This window comes from Protopterus annectens, chromosome 2.part1, assembly GCF_019279795.1.
Source record: "Protopterus annectens isolate FY-2018-M chromosome 2.part1, PAN1.0, whole genome shotgun sequence".
In the NCBI taxonomy this organism is placed as follows: domain Eukaryota; kingdom Metazoa; phylum Chordata; order Ceratodontiformes; family Protopteridae; genus Protopterus; species Protopterus annectens.
The window spans coordinates 972,150,788-972,171,563 of record NC_056729.1 but is presented as its reverse complement, the minus strand read 5'-3'; the positions used below and the strand labels follow the sequence as shown (position 1 = coordinate 972,171,563).

General features: G+C 39.0%; 1 protein-coding gene across 1 annotated transcript in view; it reads left to right on the top strand.

Annotated features, from left to right (window-relative positions):
* Positions 1 to 20,776, top strand: part of BOD1L1 (biorientation of chromosomes in cell division 1 like 1) — a 2,284,811-nt gene that overhangs the window by 1,015,091 nt on the left and 1,248,944 nt on the right. The gene's annotated exons all lie outside the window — the stretch shown is intronic.

Below are 20,776 nucleotides of genomic sequence, written 5' to 3'. Positions count from 1 at the left end.
GCCACTGCAATCCTAACAAACTTAAACAATACTCAAAGAAAGACACTCCCATCCTGCTCATCCTGGTACAATAAAATAGCTAAATTTGCCACCAATCTCCTTCATAGGACCCATTATTGTCATAGCTTAAAGCAATTAAACTGGCTTGAACTGCGTAACTCCCTAAAATATTCACAACTAACTATAGCACACAAACATATTCATCATCCAGAAAACTGCCCTGCACTAAAAAAACATATTAATACTGTCCAGCATGGGACCTCCATTCTAGTAACAAACTACTCACAGATAAGTCAAATAATGCTCCAGGAGACTCCCAATAGGTTGTTAAAGTCTGGAGTAGTATCCCCACAAAAACAAAACTGCTTAAACAAAACCTTAACTAACCCTGATCCTGCACATGCTCATTACCAGATTAAGATTTTGTGTTCACCGTACGATGCTCCCTAAATACTCTCCTTAAACAGCATACTCTCAACCTCTCAATGAAATGGCAAAACAATTTTATACATAACTGCTGCCTGTACAATCCATTAAGTTGTACGAGGACTTTCTCTTTAGTAAGTTCTATCGCTGTAAAATCTTAGAATGTATAAATGTAAGTACTCTATGTATAACTGCTGTGTGTGTATAAATGTAAGTAGAAATGTAACTGCTCTGTGTTTATCTGGAACTAAGTATAATGCTATGTAAACAAATGGAGCTTTTCTCTGCAGGCCTCCCCTGAAAATGGATACTGCCCAGTGGGACTTTCCCAATAAACAAAGATAAATACATAAATAAATAAATACGTAAATAAATAAAATATAACTTCATGTATGGTACCTCTTGCCCTAATAATCAGTTGGAAGCTGTTGAAACAGAGCTATTCACATGTTTCACTTTGTTATTCCATATATAACAGGATATAAGGTGGGAGGTTTCAGTGTGCTATTTATTCCCAAGTAAACTTGGGACATGCTGATGCAGGTAGAACATGATAAAAGCAGCACACGTTTTTATTATTGCCACCCTCCCCATTAATGAAAGCTTGAACCTGTTCCAGCTGTGGATCCAAATGAAGATCGTATGCTCTCCTGTATTATCGGTGACATTTGCTACAGTAAACAAGTTCTGATTTAGAAATATGCCCACGTATTTGGGAGTGTTTGGGATCCATGAGGAAGGAAGAGTGACCCCTGAAGTTGTGAGGTTATATGCTCCTGTATTAATGAAAAACATTTCTGTTCTACTGCCATTCAGAGTCCTGACAGAGAAGTGAATTATTCTAACAGGTATAACAACCTGGGATTCTGTGCTAAAACTAAGCAGTCATCATCTGCAAAGAAAAATATTTCAATTTTAATCCCATACAATGTGCACTACTAAACTTGTTCTGTTTAGGTATGTTTGCAGAGGTTCTACCACCAGCAGAAATAAATCTGGTGATATTAGGCACCCTTGTCTGACGGCTTTGAAAGGTCAAAGTGGAGGAAAATACTTATTTGAACCTACACATGCTACACCTAAAGAAACCCCAATCCCTCCGAGCTACACACTCTAGGGACCTAAACCTTGTCACCACGATAAACAAGACATGCTACACCTAATGAATCCCAATCCCTCTGAGCTACACGCTCTAGGGACCTAAACCTTGTCGCCACAATAAACAGAACATGCTACACCTAAAAAAATCTCAATCCCTCCAAGCGACACGCTCTAGGGACCTAAACCTTGTCACCACAATAAACAGAACATGCTACCCTAAAGAAATCCCAATCCCTCCAAGCAACACACTCTAGGGACCTAAACCTTGTCACCACAAAAAACAGAACATGCTACACCTAAAGAAATCCCAATCCCTCCGAGCTACATGCTCTAGGGACCTAAACCTTGTCACCACAATAAACAGGACATGCTACACCTAAAGAAATCCCAATCCCTCCGAGCTACATGCTACACCTAAAGAAATCCCCATCCCTCCAAGCTACATGCTCTAGGGACCTAAACCTTGTCATCACAATAAACAGGACATGCGGGAGGGATAGAGTCCTGTCCCAGAGACTTCCCATACTCTGGAACAAGCTACCCATCTATGTCAAGCAAAGTTCCTCATTAGCACTCGTCAAGAAAAATCTTGATGAGTGGATGGTAAATAGGAAATACACCCTGGGGATCACTTCTGTGGCTCTGCTTGACAGTTGTACAGGAAAATAACTTTCTTGGGTGGCATATGCCAGGGAACCTTGTTGGCTAGGCTTACTTAGGCCCTTGGGTCGATAGCCTAGTACCTACCTATGAACCTATGAACCTATTTATGAGTACTGAGGCCAGAATAGAGAGATACAGAGATTGTGTAACTTCTTTAAGAAAGCACGGAGGAAAGGCATCCTTTCCATAACTTCCACAAGGAGGGACATTGAACCAAGTCAGAAGCTTTTTTGAGAGTTAATAGAACAACTCACTGGAGGCCCTGCATGTTAGAACACATAGTACAAAGATGGTCAGCACTGGATCTGCCCAGTATGAAACCAGTCTGAGTATGTAGAATGGTGGAGGGTAGGACTGGTCTGAACTGCTCAGCTACACAACAGGCATATGTATTTACATCTGTGCTGAATCTCTGTAGTTTTGAATATAATGAGGTCATTTACCTGGCTTCAGCAGGACTATAACTAATGACAGGAGAAGGATTCAAGCTTCCTCCACTTTGGAATGATCTTAACAGAGTGAGTAAGAAATAGTCAGGTATGGGTGTATAGCTTTGAAGATTTCAGAATTTAAACCATCATGCCCAAGGACTTTCTCACTTGACCTATTTATAGTAGCTCACCAAACTTTCTTTAATGAAATTGCTGTGACTAGTGTCACCCCTGCTCCTCTGTAAAATGCATTAAGTTTCTGCCAGAGATGAATGTGTTAATAGTTGAGGAGTATTGGGCTGCCAGGATTAAGGGGTGAATTATAGATTTTGACAGTACTCAGTAAACTTGTTATTAATCGTCTCGGCCATAGTTTGCAAGTTTTTCAAGGTTTCATTTTTAGATGACTGTTATCAGCCTTTAGGAGTGTTTATGTTGGTGTTTAGAGTTAGTACTCTACCTGGCTTGTTGCTTAATACCCAAGACCTTGTCACTGTCCTTTGGAGACAAAAATGCGATTTCTCATTTTTTGCAGGCCCACTCTATCTTCTTGTTCCTAAATGTAGTAATCTTACAATCTGCATGTGTTAGCAAACGTACTGCCTTAATTAGACAATATAAGCATCATAGGTGGAGATTAGCATTGATTAAGCCAATGTGCATAAACTCTTGCTCTCCAGTTTTAGAAAGACTTCAGACAGAAATTTGTTTCAGGAGGATCCTACCAGAGTATAGTGCTGAGGACCACTGCAATCATCAATATAAGGAAACTGTTCATGGATTTACTCATAAGAAATCCGCAATGCCCTTCCTAATAATGTTGACCATATATGGGTGCTTCAAAATGAGTGAATCTGTTTCCACCTCTTCCCCTTCATTTGTATTTTGGCCAAGGAGTGATAGCAAAACACTGATGTGTGGACTGTCAATGGGGCATGTAGCTTCTGTAACCTTTGACAGTATGTCTTTTAATATTAGCCAGTAGTCTACGAGACTGTTGTTTGGACTGCACTCTGTAGTAAAACTGAAGCATTCTTCATCTGGGTGGAGTGTCCTCCAAATATCCAATAAGGTTTGATTGTCTGTACAATCCTTAATCACCTTTTGCATCCTTAAATGACTTTCTGATTCAGGTAGCATCCTGTCTTTGACTGAAATAAGTTCATTAATATTTCATGTTATAGATATGGAAGAACCCTGGAATATTCTAGCTGCAATTGAGGAGAAAAAGTCTCTGAACATTGTTGGTGCATCATCAACACTGGCTATAGCAACAATGCTTTCTGGAGTGCTGAAAGTGAATTGGACAGCTCTCCCTTCCTCAACTTTATGTGCTTCCAGTAGTTTCCACCCTAGAATATTTTATACTAAAATTATGGCATCAACCTTAGATCTCTTGCTTTAAGTTTTCAAATCACATGTAACTTGTAAAACTGTTTAGAACTTTAAAATGTTTAAATAAAGTTCTTGGATGTGAGCATCATCAACTTTTTTAACAAACCATTTACTAAGTACTGAACATTTAGCGGGGAAGTTCAAAACCCTGACAGTTACATAAATCAATAGAACCATCTGGCTTTTCAGCAACAGAAAGCTCAGTAAAGTGTGGGTAACCTGAGGAAATGTGTTTGATAGGTTATATATCATCCCATCAAGTCCACAACATGCTATTAGAGCCCAAAACATAAAGTGAAAATGTGTTGGCCTTGCATACCATCTTACTGCAAGTAGTAAGCTAAATTGTCATGCTAGTGACCCTTCAAGCAAGCAAAACACAAATACAGTACAATACCCTCTAGTAATAGTCACCACAATTATGTTTTATTTTTTGTTTTTAGTGCCTTGGTTCCTTTTTGCTTTTCCTCTGCTACATAAACTTTCCAATGACATTAGTGGGAGTGGGGTAAGCAAGAGGCCTTGGGAGATCCAGTGTCAGTGTTCTATGCTGTTTGGCCTGCATATGTGTCCATTTCTTCCGAAGAGTCTGTAGTTACCATTGGTTCTTAACTACTGAAGCAAGAATCTGTTAAAAGTCCTTTTTGTGCTCTTCTCTGGACCAGATAGCAGTGTCTTGAAAGAGTTGTTAGCAGCGTGTGCGTCTTCATGGATCTTTGAAGGTGAAGACATGACTGCTGCACAGTCTCCCAGAGCTACTGCAAGTCCAAATCTCACTGAAAAAATCTCACTCTGATTCTTCATCCAGGATTGTGTGGGTCCTGCATCCTCTTCATGCCACTCTGTCTGCCACTCTGTCTCTGTTAGTAATTGATCTTTAAGAAATTTTAGACCTTCATCTTGTGAGGTTAAATTCTTGTTCCTGCTTTGCATCCTTATGTTATGATTCACTGGTTACTTAAAAAAAGAGTCAGGATGCTATTTTGGCAGCAAAGAGAACACGCAGCCAAGAAAGCCTCCATCATCTATGTGGTACCTGAAGTGAAACCTTGATGCAAGCAGACCTGAATCCCAGTGAAAAATGGCATCCTTCTTTTGCTCATATTAGGCTACTATCCCTGGCAGAAAATTTCAGAAATTGCATTGCAGTATATCCTAGTGTGGATCACTGTGTCCTGGTAGTCTGAGCCTGTAGTGTGCCCTCAATAATGAAGGGTGCTTGAGGGTTGTGATTTAAATTTTAACTTTTAGGGAAACTGGGGCTCCAGCCTATCCTGCCCTAATATCCTGTATGTATCCTACTGGAGGTGCTTGATTAAATCCCTCAGAAAAGGAAAACTAAAGCCAAATAAACTGAACTCCCACCTGCTCCCAAAGTTGTCTACTCCAGCAAGGACTTTTAGGGAAAGTATGTGTACTGCTCTTACATTTTTGTGATAAGTAAAGATAGAACAGAAGTTCTCTAGGTAGCAGAGCGCTTCCCTGCCAGGTTAGCCAGCAGCCTAAACTCCCCTTCTCTGACACCTAATAACCCTTTTCCCCCACTTCATATTTATATCCCCATATTTATATCACCATTCTAGGATAGCCCACTCCTTCCAACCTGATATCTCCCTCAGGGGACTTTGCTACTCGTAACTGACTGGCCACTTGGTGGCGCTCCTTACCTGCTTACTGTCTCAACTACCTTCTCCCACTTTTATCCTTTCTCCCAACACAGCCCTTGGCATCTCCTCCTCTGCTCTCTCCCTCACTTCTATCCCAGGACTAGCTATTCCTCTTTTCACTTAGCAAACTCCCCTTCTCTATCCTCATAAAGCCTCTCACCTGCCTCTACTCTCTGCCTCCAGACACCTACCCATTTCTCTACTTCTCTGCAAGTCTTTCAATCCCCCTACACATCTCTCCAAACTTACCTTTGGTTCTCACACTCTGCTGATTGTTTTCCTTGCATTCTCTTCCCTTTGGCTCTATCCCTCTCCATTCGCCCTGCGGGCTCACTCTGCTCCCCTACCCTGCCCCCAAATACCACCCGCCCCTGCACCTCTACACTTATCCTTCCCATTCTCCTCCCACCCATTCAATTAACCAATCTCGGTCCACTCCTTATTACCCCTCCCTCTTATATCAAGTAACAACTCATAGTCTTCTTCTTATCTCCCCTCCCCCCACTTCACCATCACACATCCTCCCTGCAAAAAGATCTCCCCCTCTCTTCTCTGCAATTTAATAAAATTCCTATCTATCTCTCTACCACTCCTCCTTAATATCTTGTCCTCTTTACTACATCTTCTCCCTTCTTTTCCTCCATACCAAATATGCCCTCCCTAACACTCCATACTTTCCTCTCCCCCTACTCCCTTCTTCTTCTGCTAACTCCTCTCTATCATGCTACCTCTTTCTCTTACAAAGCTCCCCCTTACCCCCCTCCCAGTCAAACCACCACCTGCACTAACCTACAACCTTTTCTGTTCTTTCACTTCCATTCTATATCCCCCTCTCTCATTCCTCCCACTCTACTGCACCTTTTCCATCCCAAACTCTTCTTCTCCTCAACAAAAGCTTTCACTCTTACACTATCACTTCACCCTAACATCGTCCTACTATACAAACCTAAAAGGTTAAAGGTTATCTCCAGTAATTTCCTAGCCTTATCAGGAGATATCCATCCTAACCCTGCCCCCCCCCTCATTTCACACAACTCCTTCTCTACACCCCCTACATCTCCTACTACAAATAACCCTCCCCCTCCTTCCCTTTCTTCCTCTGCTTCCTCTGCTAATACTCTTAAGTTCTTCACTATCAATGCCCAGAGCCTTAACAACAAAGGACACCAAGTACAAGCATGGATTAACCACAACCAACCTGACATCTTAGTCATCTCCGAAACCGGGCTAAAACCCCATATTGCTGACTCTGAAATCTCACCTCCTGGCTACCATATCCTCAGAAGTGACCGATTAAATAAAAAAGGGGGAGGCTCCACTCTAATCTACTCTAACATTCTCTCCCTAATCCCTCTTCAAATCTCCACCCCTCATTTCAAAAACACAGAACTAACTGCAGGTCTCCTATGACTAAATAAACACAAGAATATCTGCATTATTTCCTTATATATCTCCCCTGGCGACAACATCTCTACCCTTGAAAATATTCTTCTCTGGGCCTCTACTGAAATAAAATATGAAACTTACATTCTAGGAGACGTTAATATTGATTGGAATAAAATCAACACAACATCCCCATCCTTATCCATTAACCTCTACAACTTCACCCAACTTATCCATTTAACAACTCATCCAAACAAAAATCATCCCCAAGGGTCCACCTTAGACTGGATACTAATCTCCCATCCTAACAAAATAATTCACTCTGGCACTATCCCTGACACCTGTAGTGACCACCTGCCTGCTTTCATCCACCGCTCTGCTAACTCCACTCATTATCAACACCACTACATTCAAACTCGTAACCTTACCAACTTCAACCCTACAATTTTCTCAAATATGCTTGAACAAATTAACTGGCAAATCCTAAATACTCTGCCACTAGATAATGCTGTAGAACATTTTAACTCTGTCTTCCTAAATATTCTTAACTCCCTAGCCCCACCAAGATACAAACGAGTCAAAGTCAATTCTGCCCCTTGGCTGACTAAAGAAACAAAACAAATCATGCGCCACAGGGACAAATCCTGGAAGCTTTATCAGAAAAACAAAACACCCTCCTCCTTGCTCCAATACACCCAACTCCGCAACCAAGTAAAGAAAACTAATTATTTTGGACAAAAAAAAACTACTATAATAAACTTCAGTCTAACAACAACAAGAACTCTAAACAATTCTGGAGCTCAGTTAACTCCCTTCTCCATCCAGGGTCCAGGAATAATCCCTGCCCTGACCCTACTTTAACTGATAAGGAGCTGAGCTCTCAATTCAACTCTTTCTTCACTGATACCATAGCTAAGCTAACCAAAACTTTCCCTAACAATAATCCTTCTAACACTCTTCTCTTAACATCCAACAACCACAATAACTGCCCTTTTAAATTCCATCTGAAACCAGCTTCAACCATTTTTATAAAATGCTCTTATCCAAACTAAAGCCTTGCTCTAATGCCCCTGACAACATACCCTCCTCCTTCCTCAAAAGTGCTGCCGAAGGTATAGCCCTCCCAATAAGCATTGTAATCAACAGATCCTTAAAAGAGTCTTATGTACCCAAACTTTGGCATTCAGCCTACATTCTACCTCTCCACAAAGGTGGCAAAAACACCGCTATTTCCAACTTCCATCCCATTGCCCTACTCTCTCCAATATCTAAAATTCTAGAAAAATGTGTCCACCACCAACTTCTACCTTTCTTAATCCAAAATAACCTACTGACTTCCACCCAACACGGCTTCCGCCCCGGCCATAGCACCACAACTGCCTTACTATCCTTCCTTGAAACAATCAATCAAGCCCGAGACTCCAGACTTTTAGTTTCCACAGTACTGCTTGATCTCTCTAAAGCTTTTGACACCATATCCCATACACACCTTCTCTTACATCTGGCTAACCTTAATCTCGCCCCTTCTTCTCTCTCGTGGTTCTCCAGTTACCTATCCGACAGATCTCAAGCTGTCAGATGGAAGAACTCTACCTCCTCCTTCCTGCCAACACCTACTGGCGTTCCCCAGGGGTCTATTCTTGGACCCTTGCTCTTCAACATCTTTATTAATAACCTTCATACTGTCATCCCTAACACCACAGTTATCCAATACGCCGATGGCTCGACCTTAATCTGTGCCACCTCTAACCTTCCTGAACTTCTGACTAAAACTCAACTAGCTTTTTCCACTACAGAGAACTGGATGCATCAAATCCATCTCTCTCTTAACTCTAACAAATCTAAAATTCTACTTTTCTCTCCTTCCAGGACTTTCACCTTTGACAAAAACGCTTTCAAAGTCCTAAGCCAAGCTAACGCTACTTTAGAAGTGGTCCCTTCAGCAAAACTTCTTGGTATAACCATAGATGAACAACTTAAATTCGATATCCACATACAACAAAACATAAAGAAAACCCACCAAAAGCTAGGTATGTTCTACAGGAATAACCACTTTATCTCTAACTCCTCTAGGCTTACCTTGGCTATTACTTACCTTCTACCTTCTCTACTTTATGGAGCACCTCTTCTTTCCAATCTGTCTGCTTCCAACACCTCAAAACTTGAAATTTGTTATAATAAGATCTCCAAATTTGCTACCAATTCCAAAACCTCAATACACCACTGCCTTACTCTACATTCCCTGAACTGGCTAGAGCTCTCCAACCACCTAGACTATCTCCAACTAACCACCGCTCACAAACTCATATTCTACCTAGATAAATGCCCAGCCTTAACTAATATCCTTCCACCATACATACCAAATCATTCTCTGAGATCTGAAAACCAAAACCTAATCTCCATCCACAAACCCAAACATTCTGCTGGACAGCTTCTACTCTCCTTCTCTCTAGGCAAGAAATGGAACTCTCTCCCACCCTCACTCAGGACTATACCCAACCTAAATCCTTCAAGACCCAACTGTTCTCATACCTGTCATCTAAACGGAAATGTTCCTGCTTTCACCTTACTTAATACCTAGGGAATTCTTCTCCCCTCTGAGCTCTATACACCCTGCTCCTCTTTTCCTCCAAACTTTTCTGCTCCTCTTTTTCTCCAAACTTTTATTACTACTCTCCCATAATAGACTTAACTGTTGATGTTCTGATTAAGTAAATTTCTCTCTAAACTCCAAGTTTGCAAATTTTGTAAATGTCACTTCTGTAAACAAAACAAACAAAAAAAAAGAGATGCTCATTTACGCTATGTATAACCTGACTGCTTGAATTTTACGTTTAACAACCCTTAAGATTTTGTACTGCCTTACTGTATTGCTTTTGAAATTCTTAATTGTATGAAGTTTATGCCTGTACTTATCTTCAATACTCTGTAAACCTATTGTATTGCATTGTTTTTTGGAGCGTTTCTTCCCGGGCCTCCACTGAAAATGGGCACTTCTTGGCCCAGTGGACTTCCCCGGTAATCAAACTGAAATAAATAAATAAATAAATAAATAAATACTTTGTTAAATGAATCTCCTAAAATGATGCATGTATTCCAAGGTATAATGTTTTTGAGTAAACCTGTTAGAACAAATTGTTCTTGTATCTGCAGTTTTTCAAGTCCTTCAGTTTGTCATAGGATGGTCTACAGAGCTCTGTTACATGTAACAAACCCAAAAAAATCAAGTTCTCTGTCACATGTGCGGCATATTCCTTGGGCTATTTATTTAACATTTGTTGACTGGGAAAGTCCGACTAGGACAGAGCATATTTTCAGTACAGGCCAAACACTTCAGATATGTCTTTGGAATGTGGGAGGAAACCCACACAAATGCAGGGAGGACGTGCAGAATCTGCACAGAAGGCACCCCAGCCAAGAATCGAACCAGAGAACCTCTTGCTGTGAGGGACAACGTTAACTGCAGCACCACTGTGCCACCTGATATGGGTAATTAGCTGTTCAAAGATGCTTCCAAGAGACAATTTCTGCCAATACAATCCTTTAGCAACTGTTTCTGCAGTGTGGTCTCTCTTAACGGTATTAGTGTCCTCCAGGACTTCAGTAAAAAAGACAATATTAACAAATTTGCTGACCATATTAGCCAATATCTGTGAGTAAGGTAGGCCACCCATGTTACTTGGGTCCATTATGAAAGAATGTGGGTGGGCTTTCAAATTAAAAGCCACTGCATTCACTGCAGTAAAGTAAGGCAACTATCAAATAGTTTAAACTTTTTCACTAAAATGAAAAAGCTACCTATGTTTATAATAACAGCAATAATGGTGAACATTTGCAGTTTAATAATAATAATGGAGCAGTGTTTGAAGAAAATGAACAACAAAATGAAAGAGATTTGCATAATGATGACGACTATGAATAACAATTTCCACCTTTAAGGCAGTCCAAAAGGATCAGGAATAGGAACTATAATTATGGTAACAATCATGGTAATGGTCCCAATCAGGATTTTTATACCCCTTCCAGAAGGAATCAGAGGAGGGGGGGCAACGGTGATACAGATGATACCCGAGGAATGATTATTAACTGAATGTACTGGTCAACTGAGTTCTATTGAAACTGATAGTACTAATGGTATCTCAGATGAAGTTGGACAGCAAAAAACCTATGGTTATTTTTAATGAGGCACATGATTTTAAAATTTATAAATTTTCTTGTACATTTTTTGATCAGGAGATGGCTGATTTCTTAAGCAAAGGTTTAACTTTTGTTCCTGCCTCTGAGGCATGTTTAGCTATGGTACTCATGGATTTTAAACTATTTCTTAGGAAACTGAATTTTAGAATTATGTTTGGTGAAAATCACAACCATTCTGATATGCAATTGCATACCACCAGTACTTTTAATCCACAATTACATCCGGCTTTAATTCTGTATGAGAAGGCTTGTGAAATTGATATTAGACATCTGTTAAGTAATAGGCATCTCCCTTTGAAGGACAATTTGAGTTCTAATGAAAGGGAATTACTTGTATTTTTAATGCAACAGAATATTAGAATCATGAAGCCGGATAAAGGGAGGCGGACTGGTGGTAATGGATGTTTTTGATTATAATTATAAAATAACGCAAATACTTAACACAGCCACATGTGAAGAAGTTAGCAGAAATGCACTTAATGTAGCATATAAGAAGATTGAAGTATTTCTTAATGACATGTTTCTTGAATATAGAATTGACATTGACACCTATAATTATTTACACATTATTGCACCTACCATTCCTTGTATTTTTGGCTCACCTAAGATACATAAAAGATATAAATATCCACCACTAAGACCAGTAGTGGACGGGTGCAACTCCATAACTTATGCATGTGCTGATTGTAAATTGAAAGGTTACTTGGATGGTCAAAAGCAAATCTGTAGAGATTCTTGGCATTTTCTCAGCCTTATAATGCAGCTCAATATGCAGAGGATGTTCAATGTTTAACGATAGATGTAAAAGATCTTTTCTCTGTGATTCCCCAGCAGGACGATGTAAATATGATAGAAGAGTCTCTGTTTGAACAAGGAGTACCACAACTTGACATTAACTTATATGTTTATTTTATTTGAAGTGGTTTTGACCAACAATTATATTATGTTCAGCAATCATTATTATTTACAAAAGGTAGGAGTTGCTATGGGTTCACCCTGTGGGACCATTTTTTCCAACTTGGCAATGGCCCAATGGGAACAGAAGCACATATTTAATAGTGCATATGAACAGTATATTGTCCTATATTTGCAATATTTGGATGATATTTTTCTTTTATGGAGGGGTGAGCAGCAGCAGGTGGATGATTTTATGGAATATATCAATAATACAACTCAATTTTTGAGGTTTACGTACAATGTTGATGGACAGGAGAGTAATTACTTGGATGTGAATCTGAGAAAGGACAAGGTCAACAAGAGGTTTGTAGCAAAAATTCACAGAAAACCCACCTATTCGAATAGCTTTCTTCATTATACAAGCTCCCATCCTGCTATTAACAAAAGAGCGGTTATAAAAGGCCAATTGGTGCTTGCCACAAGGATGGTTAGTTTATATAATGAATTTCTTGATGAGTGTAAGAATCTTATAAACATGTTTTTGAGTAGGGGCTACCCAGAGTACTTGCTGAATTAATTGTTTCTCGAAGTAAAACAAAAAAGAGAAAATGGTTATTTTGTACCTATTCTTAATAGAAATGTATTATTGGTGAAAATGCACAGGGCTAATCAAAACATGAGAGTTGATTATGTTAATGCCTTTATAACGACATTTAATGTGCATTTTTTTTAAATTAAATCAATATTTTTTAAAAATTGCAGACTTTTTGGATGAGGAATCAATTATTACCAATACATTTCAGAACGGTATTAAAATGATTGCAAGGAAGGGTAGGAATATCAAAAATCTCATTGATGTTACAGGAAAGAAAAAGTTGGGGGTATGAAAAAATGTGGCATGTGCACTTCTTGTAAGTATATGTATCAATGTGAACAGGTTGAAATTAATGGTAAAAAGTATTATATTCATCAGAAATTGAATAACAAATTAAAAGGGGTGGTATACGTAGCTAAATGTAAAAAATGTTCTGCATATTATATAGGAAAAACCACAAGAACACTAAAAGAAAGGGTTTATGAACATTTGTATGCCATAAGGAGGGGGAATTTAGCTAATGCTTTAGCGAAACATACACAGGCATGCGTTGATTATAATTTCGAATTTTGTGCCATTTAGCAGATTTATGAGCAACCAAGGAGTGGACCCCGGAGTTTAATTTTATAAAAAGCTGAATTAAGATGGCAATTATTATTACAATCATACTATAAACCAGGTCTTAATGAACAATGTGCCATTAACAGTCTTTTAAGGTTAAAAGCTTTGAGTAGATGAACTAATAATTAATAATTAATGTCACTTTTTAATAAGCATAGGTTTTATATTCATTCATTTTTATATGTATATGTCAAAAATTATATATTTTTAGCATAATGTATATTTAACAATTTTTTGTACTAATAGTATGCTTACATCATTTCCTTTTGAAGTTTTGATTGGAGGCAGTAACTGTTGGTATACACTAGTATTTAAAGGATTCTCTGTATTAAATGGTAGTCTGATGAATTCTGCTATTGAGTAGATGAAAAACGCGTTACCATTTTTAATGTTTAATACATTTCTGTTTTAGGAAGTATCTGCTATCTTTTCGCTTATTTGTTTTTTAAAAATGAAAAAGCTGATTTATTTGAACTGGATATGTAAACCATAACTTAAAAATCATATTGCCTGTTGGAGCGAAGACTCCTGACTTCAATATAATTAGCTGCAACTACCCACTTATTGTTTTTATACAACCTAGCAGGTCATTTCAATAGGCACTAACATTTTTTACAGATTTATTTTTAATGTATTTCAGTATTAGAATACTCTGTGTAATTATGAAATGTTTGCTGAGTGAAAACATCATCTTGTCTCCTGAACTTGATTGACTCCTTTGAATCAGTCTCCAGAGCCGTGGATGAGGGTAAGGCAGACCACACAGCCTATCTGGACCTTGCCAAGGCCTTTGACACCATCCCCCACTCTGGAATCATAGATAAACTTACTAAGCTGGGCATTAATCCCTACGTCACTCGATGGGTTACCAACTGGCTTACTGACAGAACCCACACTGTAAAAGTAGCCGACTCCAAATCCAGCTCCAGACAAGTGACAAGTGGAATACCTCAGGGTTCAGTCCTGGGACAGCTCTTGCTTGGCATCTACTTCTCTGAAGTACAGGCCAACACTAAGGGACTCTGGCTAACAAAGTTTGCAGATGACTGCAAACTAAGAACCATTATTGAATCCCCAAATGATGTGGATACTCAGCAAAAAGAGCCTTACAGAAACAGATGTTTGGTACCAGAGCCATGGGCTGAAGCTCAATGCCAAGAAATATATAGTCATCCCGTTTGGGGAAAAAACATGTACCTATGAATTACCACATAGGTGGCAGTACACTAAACACCGAAAGTGTGATAAGAGACTTAGGGACACAGGTGGACAGTGGTCTCACCTTCAATAACCACATCGCTACAACAGTCAGGAAATCATTCTATGTGGCACACCTCATCACTAATGGCTTTTCTTCCAGAAAAAAGGAGGTCATTGTCCCACTGTACTCATCCCTCATTAGACCCATTATAGAATACAACGCCCCATTTGGTATGTACCTCTCAAGACATCTGCAACAACTGGAAAGGCCGCAGAAATACCTCACTAAAAGAATCACAGGCCTAAAGCAGATGCCCTATGCTGACTGCCTTAAAAAACTCCAGCTGTACTCTGTCGCATATTGTCTACTCAGAGGCGATCTCTGCTTAACATACAACGCCATGTCAAACCCAGAGCTGGTGGACATGGTACACTTAAAGAAATCCAAATCCCTCAAAGCCATACACTCCAGGGATCTAAACCTTGTCATCACAATAAACAAAACATGCTGGAGGGATAGGTTCCTGACCCAGAGACTCCCCAGACTCTGGAATAGACTGCCCAAACATGTCAAGCAGAGCGCCTCCTTGGCCGTCTTCAAAATCAACCTTGACGACTGGATGGGAGAAAGGAAATTCACCCAGAGGATCATATCAGTCACCGTGCTAGACAGGGGTCCCGGGAAGTAAATAGTGTGGGAAGAAATAGCCAGGGAATTGTTATGGCTAGGCTTGTATAGGCCTAGGGCCAATAGCCTAGTACCAACCTATGAACCTATGAACGTATACTGATACAAGGTGATGTATATGTGGATTATTCCAGCTTCTTTAATTAAACAGAACAGAAGAAACAAAACATTTGAGAGGTACAATAGCATGCTCTTCTGTTTCCTACATGTGGATTACTACTATTTAGTTTTATTTCTTATGGTCCCTTCCTATCATCTCTGAAACTGAAGGTGAATGACAACCATAACACTTTCAAGGGGTGTGGTTAGAGGTCAAAACAGCCTTACGTTACATCATGTCACTCTTGTTCTGCTAGTACATTCCAGTGAGACTGTTTATTGAAGTCCTTCATTACCATAAGGTCTTTTACTGTTGTTTGTGCATGCAGTGTCCACCTCATTTCTGTTACAACTGTGATGAGTATGCAGGTAATCCCAACAGGCATAACTTAAGACTGGATTTACACATGTGCCCAAAATTTAACAAGGTCATATAGTTTTCCTTAAAGTTCCTCTGGTGATGGGTAATACTATAACATATGAACATTGTATTCTTGGTCCATACTGAAATGGACTACAGTGCTTAGACCATGTTTCAGGACAAATATGGAGTGTTGCTCCAAATGAATGAGCCTGAACTGTATAAAGGTAGTAAAGCCTACTCTTTGGCAGTTAGTACAAATGACTAAAGCTACAGCATAATGAGGTACTCCTTGTGCCCTGGGTACAGGGTTTGATTCCTTTCACTTTCATTTCCCTGCTGTGTGGCGCTGAACAAGTCACTTAACCAGACAGTGCTCCTGGTTTAGCATTAAAAAGGACAATTTGTTCACTGGGCTTACCTGGTCAACAAATAGGAAAAAGACCAAAACAGAAAGTGTGGATAATGATAATTTTTGTATTCAGATGCTTTAAAATTGTAGCTAATTTTATTTATTACACAGTAATGGGAATATCCAACTTCAGACCAAAATATCCCAATTAGGCACAAGTGGTCTAGCTACTCCAGAATATGCTCTAATTTACTTAATGAAAAATTCTCAGAGAAGTCCCCTGTCATATCCCTGGTGATCACCTCTAACTTCAACAAAAAAGGTTTGGCTGGAGGATGAGAATGATATCTAGTTATTTCAATGGACTGCTAGTAAATGCAAGCAGCATGTTTCTCAGTTCTTATTGCATGTATTAGCTCATCATCAGATGTGACAATATTCTTTACTGGATAGTCTACATTTTCCTTGTACCATTTTGGGAAGCATAAGGGAGCCTTTGCCTTGTGTCCAAATCTCTTACACCAAGATAATTCCCTTTATGACCTATATTGGTTGACCTATCATTTTCCCTGGATATTTATATCTGGGTTATTCTGAACAGCCTGTCAAGTTTAAGTTGCTTATGTATTCACTCACTATGTTGATTCTTATTTTGTTGCATGATTCTAAAAATCAGCCATCTGCCTTCTGGTTTCTTTCCCTTCCTATGTGAGACTCCAATAGTGCCACACTCAGGCTTTATTTATTCTAGCTAGCAATATCCCTGCACTTCTTATTATTGCTTTTGTGCGTTCACTTTAATGGGAAAAACTAATTGGCTGTCTTAACTCCCCCTCTCCTTATCTGGGAGAAGTGCAGTGAAACTCCTTAAATTCAGGTGGGTTTTCTCTTTAAATAAACTCAGTTGTGGCCCTTTGTATTTTTGAAAATATGTTGTCACTATATTCTAGTGAGAGTTGCATTAACAGATACAGCATCCTCGTTGTACCCCATAAACCACAAATGGCAATTTTATTGTATTCTATTTCCATAAAATAGTATGCAGATTCTGGAGTACAGCATCATAGATGCTAACAAATAAGCTAGATATGTTAAGTCCTACATTTTACAGATGAAATAATGGCTAATCTGAAGGGAAGGTATTCTGTCAGATTTAATGAGATTTAATCCTGAGAAACTTCCCAGTTCTTCCACCACAGAAATACTGTAGGAACTGAGCTTCCTACATCAGATTCTATTATAGCATGTGTGTACAGCAGTGATGTAAAAGTATATACAGCAGTGATGTAAGAATCATATCCTGCCCTTTCCCTGGAGAAAATCATATTGTTTTGCTTTATTGAGATCACCAGTGGTTTTGGAACACTGTGTGTGTGTGTGTGTATATATATATATATATATATATATATACATATAGACAGACAGAGATACTCTTGTTCCCATTTTAATGTAAATCATATGGACAGATTTTGGCATTGTATTCTTCTGTATGCAACTATCTTTCCTATAATTATTTTATTTGTTCAAACCTGAAGTTAAAATACACTATTATAGAGCCATGTCTGCCTTTTAATATACCAATGTACCAGCATTTGGTTGCTGTTATTGTCAACTGATGTATCATTTGTGTGTAATACAATCATGCTGTACATGAAGCTTTTCTCCATATGTCTATCCTGAAAAAGAACATCGCCAAACTAGTCATGCCTATAGACAAAGTTTATGAAATAATAAATGCATGATATGACAGCAGTTTGTCCATCTTATAGTACCCTGGCCACATTTGCACTATTGAGATTAATAAGTGGCTTGTTTCATATCTAAAAAGTAAAGGACAAGGACACAGAGGTACCGTGTTAATAGTCTGCATAGAATAATGATAAATAATAATTCATAGTTCAAATTAACACAATACATTTATTCACAACACCTGAATATACAATATGCTTTTCTGCAGTATGTTTGAGTTGGATACTAGTCCTTTTTCTACACAGCACAACTTGCTTTGGCAGCAGAACATTTAGCATTTGCCAGCTTGCACACATAAACTTAGCAATCACTCAGACTCATATCTGTGTGAACACTAAACTGAACTGACATGCTGGATAATATCTTGTATTCACTGCAGAGGACTAGTATTTACAAACTTAGCTTTGTATGATACCGGTTATTAAGGAAACAAAATACTGTCTAGTGAATAAATACTAATGGCATTGTTATTATTACTTACTGTACACAGCTCGGGTACTACTTCAAAAACTAAAGCTATAGATACTGGTGAATAAATACTAATGGCATTGTTATTATTACTTACTGTACACAGCTCGGGTACTACTTCAAAAACTAAAGCTATAGATACTGGTGAATAAATACTAATGGCATTGTTATTATTACTTACTGTACACAGCTTGGGTACTACTTCAAAAATTAAAGCTATAGATACTGAACATAAAGTGTCACTAAAATATGACTAATGTAACATAGTACATATTGTAAATTCTGGGGTCATAAAACGTTGGCACTTTTCCCTCTGCTGAAAGTTATTGAATTCCTGGAAGAGGTCCACTGCCTCCTTAGAGTGTCACTGATGATGTCACAGGGACAGTTGAAGCAACTGGTCCGGAAGTCAGAGATCCACAACTACTCAGAACGGGAAGTACTCTCTATAGTATCCCCAGCAGACATCCAGGATTTTCTTCTAAAGATCCAGCCTACAAGTTTGATGGACTTAGTGCTTTCCCAGAATTTATTGTTATTCTTCAAGTTTCAGAAGTCATTTTATTAGTGAAAAATTCTGCAGCTCATGCTAATATGTACATGATACAAGATGATGCTTGTCTAACTTAGGCAATAGACTATATTATGCAATGAAAATATATTTAATCCATACAAACACACTGCAAGACAGTATAAACACAGAAGTGTGTTAGCCTATAAAGTAGAGAAACTGAAATTATTAATTTTAAAACCCAAAATGTACTACAAACAGCATCTAATATATATATATATATATATATATATATATATATATATATATATATATATATATATTGCAACTATATAAACATAAACAGATTTAATAATAAGAGAAACTAAAATTATTAATTTTAAAACCTAAATATACTATAGACAATATCTACTATATGTTATAACTATGCAAATATAAACAGATTTAATAATAATAAATAATGATTGTGACCTGGCACAATGCATCCCATCATGTGATCTCTCCATCTAGCCTTCAGTGTGTCATCCATCTCATCTCTGTGAAATTGTACAATGCTGTCATGGCTTTCTACATCCTTGTAGGGGGATCACTTGATATAACTAATAAATGCAAACAAGCCAGAAAGGCAGCAGATGGAGTGGTCACCAAATCAATGGCATGACAAGATCATGGAGAATGACTTTCAGAAGGTCTCAAGGATGTTCTGAGAAGGTAACCACAGGCTCATGAAGTGAAGGGGGAGATTGTCCAGGCTATTGTCAGCAAGGATGGAGAAATGCTGAACTTCAGTGAAAACATTAACAGGTGGAAGGAAAACTTTGAAGAACTCCACTGTCTGGTGTCCAAGAAGTCAATGACAGAAGTCGGTGGTTGAACTAGATCTGTTTCAGTAGGTAAGGTCACTGTAGTGCCTAAACACTTAGGTCAAACCTGTTGGGATTGATGAGAGGTGGCTTGAAAAGCTGAGTGTGCTACACATTGCTGGAGTGCCATGGTTAACATATATTTTTGATGTGGCATGGAAGGCTGAAACAGTAATTCTTGATTGCCAAACACCTGGCTCTTTGGCAGAGGTGTTGAATTCCCGACCACATCCCACATGACTGGGATTCAAATAATGGCCTCAGTACAGGTGGAATCAGGCAGGCAGGAAGGGGTGGGAGTACGGGGATGTGGCCCACTAGGATCAATGACTGATTGTTGAGTGGACACAATGTCATATGGTAAAAGACTTATTCAGTAATATCGGCTGCCATAACATTGAATGTGGGGGAACAAAACTTTTTTGCAGGGGTCAAGCCCCCCCTGCATCCCCACATTCCCTGCTGTTTATGCATTCCAGCTCTGGGACTGCACCACAGTGGAGAAAGGGCTGACGCCCTGATCCCCACTGTTCTGTTATCTCAGATAATGCAGTTTCTGTTTACTTTCTGGGTTGATGTTATATCTGTCTATATTATCTGCTCAAGCCTTAGCCAACAGTTGAATGGGTAACCAGCCCTCTCACGTTTCCAAGGGGGAGATAGGGGTTTTGTGCACTTAAGGGGCACACTGGGTGCTGCTCACTTCCTGGTGCAGACTAAGAAGCTCATCACTTATGCTTTAGCGGATGTGGCAGGGATGCCCAGAGGGAACACTTTTTGTGGAATTGAGGATAAGTCCTATGCTGTCATCCCACTGCACTCTCTTACCCTTTGCCTCACTGGGGATGTGTGCATTAAGGAGAGGGAAACTAAAGGAGAAAACCTTGTACCATCTCTGAAGGCTGTCTGAATGATGGCCCCTGCTGGCTGACCCTTGCCTTGGTGAAGGGGAATGAATGGGCTGATTGGCCATGGAGAGGATTAATGATCTGTGGACAGTGGAGACGAAGAGTGCCAAAAAAAAAAAAAAGTTTTGGATTGGCTGTGACAATGGTCACCATTTTTAAAAAGAGGGACAAGTAGGATTATTTCAGTTACAAATGAATCAC